Source organism: Mus musculus, chromosome 5 (genome assembly GCF_000001635.26).
Source record: "Mus musculus strain C57BL/6J chromosome 5, GRCm38.p6 C57BL/6J".
In the NCBI taxonomy this organism is placed as follows: Eukaryota; Metazoa; Chordata; class Mammalia; order Rodentia; family Muridae; genus Mus; species Mus musculus.
The window spans coordinates 29554823-29561372 of NC_000071.6; positions in this window are offsets into that span (position 1 = coordinate 29554823).

The following is a 6550-nucleotide window of genomic DNA, read 5'->3' on the forward strand; positions in this document are numbered from 1 at the left end:
TCAAAACCAGTACCACCTGGGTGACACTTACACGTTACCAAGTACAGCTACAGCACAAGGTACAACCCTGTCTGTCTCTGGAACACAGCTTCTTTGTGCTCTCAGAAAACACTTCCCAGAAGATTTTTCTGCAGTGATGCTGGACTCTTCTTAATCACCACTAATTCCTTAGCTCCAGTTAACCAGCATCAATTGTCTCAGTCGTCCCTTCTATTTTTCACTCTAAAGCCAGAGTCACGTGGCCAAAGCTGCAGAGTTCTGCTGCTTGCTGGGGCTGGAACATGGCCTCTTGTTTTATTATATTATCATCAGCTTTTTGTTTTCCAACTTCTTCACTACCTAAACTTGACTGTCATGAAACTTGCTCTGTAGACTGACTTTGAACTCAGAGATTGGCATGCCTGTCTCCCGGGATTAAAGGTTTATACCACCATGCCTGGCTTTAAGTTTTTCTATACCTAGAACTTGCTCTGTTCTGGGCTGGCCTTGAACTCGGAGATCTGCTTGTCTTTGCCTCCTGAGATTCAAGGCTTTTACTACCATGCCTAGACCTAAATTTAGCTAGGTGGGATTTTGCCCCATGGTCACGACTCCTTTAATCCAATTTAATATCCTTGAACACATGAGTCACCTCCATTTTACTTCCTGGTGCCCCTTTAATACTCAAACCATATATTTTATATTTTCCCTTTCTGAACTTGCTATGCTTGTTTAAAATATTCTGCGTGAGACTTAATGAGAGAACAAAGTCTATGGTGAGTGTTTTTGAGACTTCCTTTGTCAATGCAATTAATCTGAGTCTCTTCATCTTAGCCTCAGGCAGCCTCTTCAGACAAAGGCAGAAAGTAGCCACATTCTTCACCAAAATACCACAAACCAGTCTCTAGGTCATGTATAGATATTCTCCACTGAAACCTCTTGAGCCAGGTCCTCACAATTCCAATCACTCTCAGTAACAAAGTCTTCCATATTCCTACTAGGATATGCCTCATTTAAAGCATTCCACTCTTTCCAAATTCAAAGTCCCAAAATCCACATTGTTCCAAACAAAGCCATGGTCAGGCCTATCACACAATACCCCACTCCTGGTACCAACAGAAATCTTACTTAGGGTTTTACTAACTGTGAACAGACACCATGGCCAAGGTAACTCTTATAAGGACAACATTTAATTGGGGCTGGCTTACAGGTTCAGAGGTTCAGTCTATTATCATCAAGTCTAGAACATGGCAACATCCAGACAAGTATGGTGCAGAAGGAGCTGAGAGTCCTACATCTTCATTTGAAGGCTGCTAGTGGAATATTGGATTCTAGGCAGTTTGGATGAGGGTCTTAAAGCTCACGACCACAGTGACACACCTACTCCAACAGGGCCACACTTTCTAATAATGCCACTACCTGAGACAAGCATATACAAATCATCACATTCTTCAACTTGCTTTTGGTCATAGTATTTTATCAAAGCAATAGTCACCCTAACAAGACAATCCCCAACTTTTTAATACTAGATTAACCTGTCTTTTTTTCCTCTTCTTTTCTTCCTCCTCTTCCTCCTCTTGCTCCCCCACCCCACCCCATTTCTTCTTCTTCCTCCTGTTCCTCCTTTTGGGTCAAATGCTCTGGCCAGTGGCCTATGATGACCTTGAGAGTCCCATCTTCTCTCAGACTTAGCCTGTTTCTAGACCATTATTACTCACCACCACTGGGACAGATTCTCCCTTGGTGTCTCACTCTTAGGACCTCTACTTCTACCTGCATCAGGGTGGTTCAAGACTCCAGAGCTGACCAGTTGGTTACATTCCTTCCTAAGAAACTACAATGAGAAGCACTTTGGTCCCTCCCTCTGCTCCCTGCTATCCTGTCCATTTCCATACTGCTCTGTGCCATCGTGGCCTCTTGGAATAATGAACAACACCCTCTTTACTTGTGGTCATTGTCTTAGCCACTAACCTTCTTGCCCTTGAATCAAATCTCAGAGTGCTATGCCTGGTTCTGTCCACTTCACATATGTATAACTAGGACCTGAGGAAATCTGAGCCACTGAGACCTTGCTCAGTCACCATCGGCCCACCACACAGCCTGGGAACACATAAAATATTTTCACAAAAATCTTGGATATTTCTAGATTTCAGCAGCTAGTGACTATTTTAGCCACCAATGCTGCCTCTAGCCTTGGCTCATATATGAACTCCTTGTATCAGAAGAGATTTACTGTCCTACCTCTTCTGTATCTCAATTTAATGAAAATGTTAAAGATACTTTGATGGTCTTATACCAGTGTAATTTTAAATAAAATGTCCTCATTCTTTGGCAGACTCTGCCACCTGATACTTAACTATCAGAAAGTACTTAAGTGAAGTGCTGTTTTCAATATTGTCTAATGACAATCAATATGTTTTATAGCATTCCTCCCCCACTCAGAGTAAACAAACAAACAAAAAACAGTTTTGGAAATCTTTGAGACAAATCCTCATCTCTATTGCTAGAAACTGAATCCAGATTTTTGATGGATTCTCAGAGATGCATCTTGAGGGTAATGCCAACCCCTGGAGCTATAGAGAAACCAGTTGTGGTCTTGACTGCTTTGTGCCCCAGCTAGAAAGCCTCTTGATTAACTCTTCTTTTGAGCTTTGTTCTTCCTTAAATGTGGCAGTCCTATTAACCTCCTAGGTGTGCTGTTAGGAAGAAGCAAGTGAGATTATGTATAGCCTTAGTGGAGCCTAGCAGGACTCCAGAGCTCCAGCAGTGGCTTTGTTTTCATATTCTACTTCTTAATTACTTCTAGGTGACTTTGAGTGGAAGCCTGTGCACATCTTCCAAGAATGCTGTGTGCTCTGAAGTGGTTGCTCCTTGATGGTCCTATAACCCAAAGCTGGTAAAGTAGTATGAGGCATTTGTGCTCTGGCCATCTGGTTCCACACATGCAATGGCTACCAAACACGCTCTTAATTGGCTAGTCTCTTTAAGTGATTAAAATTATGTTGAAGTTAAGGCATAAAATAGTATCAGTACATGTGGTAGTTTGAATGAGATGTCCCCCATATTGTCAAGTATTTGGATACTTGGTCTCCAGTTGGTAGTGTTACTTGGTTAAGCTTAGGAGGTGTGGCCTTGCTGAAAGAACTATGTCACTGGAAACTGACTTAGAGATTTCAACAGCCATGCAATATTCTCAATTTGACCCATCTCTTTCTGCTTCATGCTTACAATTTAAGATGTGAGCTCTGAACTCATGTTTGCCTACTGCCATTCTTCCCTACCATGATGGCTGTCTTTGTTAGAGTCTCCATTGCTGTGAAAAGACACCATGACCAAGGCATCCCTTATAAAGGATAACATTTTATTGGGGTTGGCTTACAGGTTCAGAGGTTCAGTCCATTATCATCATGGCTGGAAGCATGGCAGTGTCTAGGAAGACACGGTGCTGGTGAGGAGCTAAGAGGTCTGCATCTTCATCCAAAGAAAGCCAGGAGAAGACTAGCTTCCTGGCTGCTAGGAGGAAGGTCTCCAAGCGGACCCCTACAGTGACACACTTCCTCCAACAAAGCCACACTTACTCAAACAAGGGTATACTTGCTAATAGTGACACTCCCTGGGCCAAGCATATTCAAACCACCACAATGGCCATCCTAATCCTTCCCAAACAGTATTTATCAAACATTTAAATATATGAGCATATGGGAGCCATTCTTATTCAAACTAGCACACTTTACTCCATAGGCTTATGGTTATATCATAACGGAAAATGCATTTAGTCCAACTTCAAAAGGCCTCATAGTTTCTCAGTCTCAACACTGTCTAAAAGTCCAAAGCCCATTGTTTCTCCCTAACTATAATCTCTAGTAAAATAAAAAAGCAATTACATAATTCTAACACGCAATGACACAGACTATATATTATTATTCCAAAAGGGAAGAATGTGAGTATAATGAGGTAAATATTGGATCAAAGCAAGATTAAAACTCAGCAGGGTAGCAGGGTTGTTGTAGCAAACTTAGCACTCACTATGCAAAGGCGGGAGGATCTCTGAGTTTAGGCTAGCTTGGTTTACAGAGAAAGTTCTAGAATAGCCAAAGCTGCACAGAGAAACCCTGTCTCAAACAACAAACAAAGATATCAAATCTAGAAGGGCAAACTCCAAATCTTGTAGCTCTATGTCTGATGTCAAAGAGATTAGATGGCTCTTCCCTTCCAGCTTTGCTGACTGTAACACACTTTTCTCTCTTGGGTTGGCTCCACTCCTTGTCTGCAGTTCTCCTTGGCAGATATTCCATGGCTCTAAACAACATCTTGGCATGTCCAGTACAATCCAGTTTACACCGTGGCCTCTAAGGAGTTCTTGATCTCTAGGGGCCTTTGTACAAGGGAGCGGCCTGCCACACTGCCACGGACCGCTTTGGTCGGCCCCTCTCAATCCGCAGGAGAAATCAGGGTTCCGGTTACAGGTGGGCAGGAGTCGGCGAGAAAAGGGTGACAAACAGACAAGGACACAAGGAAGTGTGGTATCTGAATGTAATTTCTCAAAAGTGAGCACCAGTCTTATAATACAGAAGAAAAACAAGAAAGCTAGGCAAATACATCTGCCAAGGTACATCCATAGCGGTTCTTTACACAAAACAAAGAAAATGCATACATAAAAAGCTAGGGGGGCCAGGCGTGGTGGCACACACCTTTAATCCCAGCACTCAGGAGGCAGAGGCAGGTGGATTTCTGAGTTCAAGGCCAGCCTGGTCTACAAAGTGAGTTCCAGGACAGCCAGGACCATACAGAGAAACTCTGTCTCGAAAAAACAAAAACAAAAACAACAAAAAAGCAAGGGGGAACCAGGCAGTGTTTACAACTGAGATAGGAACAGCTCTATCTAAGATCAGCTAAACACAGGAGCCAGGTGAGTGGTCTGAGGCAATGCTAGTCTATTATTAAACCCAACACCAGGAGTCCCTTAGTAAATACCTGATTATGCTATTCCTCTGGGCCTAGTGAAAAATATGTACCAGGAGAATTCTGTTCTACTAACCCTTTCATGAATAATACTTCAGTTCCTCCTACAACCACAACCCACCTTCCTAGGCCATTGTAAATTCCTGTGTATAGGAGTGACTTGGCTATTCTAAGTAACTACTATGTAACTAGCCCTGAGATTACTAGCACTATTCAAGTAAATTGTAATGCCTGATTACTTTCACTGTCTCTACTAGAGGTAATTTTGAATGTTACTGAATAGGTAACATTCTCACTGAATTCTAAGCTCAGGGTCGGTTCAAGGACTGCCTAGGACATTGGCACACTGGTAGAAGCTAATCTAACTTAGCTATATGTCAAAATCAATCCTTAAAAGCACTTACAATAAAACAATACTGAAAGAAAGCAAACAGATCCATACACCAGACTAACTCGGGGACAGGTTTAGAGCACACATGCTATGGGAATGCCAAGGTTCCAGGGGACTAAGTTTCCGTGAACTTTTCACCTCGGGACTGCGTCCAAGTTTTTAAGCCTGTCACACGAGTCACTACTGGAATGGGTGTAGCACCACACATTGCCTGACCACAACAGCTCTCCTTGACCACTGAGGAAGAGTTCACAACCCCTTTATTTGTGTATCTTTCATGACTCTAAAGCCTGTGAACCATATGGATAACACTGTTCAACCACCAGAGCTTGGGTGAAGCCTGGCACCCTTGAGTCACATTTGTAACAGCTTTGGTTTTTTGTGGTTCTTTTAGGAACAAAAAGTTCCCTAGATCTGTCCATTTCACAAGTTGGAGGCTTAATTGGGTAGGGTATTTCCCTAAGGATATCCTTCCCTTAATTCCAAAGTAGATCAGGCCTCACCTTAATCTCAGGATCTCTTTCAGCACATGCTTTGGCTCCAACATTCAATTTCCTGGTACTCTTTTGCTCTTCAAACTGTACATTTTGTGTTTCCATTAAAAAAAATTTTTTTTTAAATTTTATTTTATGTGTATGATATGTGTTTTACTTGTATAAGTCTGTGTATCATATGCATGTAGCACCCACAGAGGCCAGAAGAGGGCACTGGATCCCCTGGAACAGGAGTTACAGATGGGTTGTGAGTCCTGGGAATTTCTGGGAGAGCTCTTAACCACTGTATCATCTCTCCAGCCCCTTTCTTTCTGCCGCACTTGATCTTTTTCATTGAAGACCTGTGCACGCATAATCATTAACAACCATGCAACAGAGTCAATATTAAGCTGTTTTAAAACCTCCACTAAAGAAATCAGTCTCTGGAAAATCCTTAGGACGGGGCAAGAAGGGAGCCAGAATATTGCCAAAATATCACAGGAATGGCTCTAGCCATGTTGATGTAAAGGCCTTGTTTCTCTCTGAAGCAGCTTTTGAGCTGGGCCTCTACAGTCCACAAGTCCCATAAATCTACTTCTGTCTTCAAAATTGCTACTGAGATCGTCCATTAAGCTCAATCAAATTGCCTGCTTATCTAGCCAAAGTTTCAAAGTCTCCCATATTCATCAACAAACAAACAAATAACACCTCCCAACAACAAAAAGGTCCATATGGTCAGGTCTGT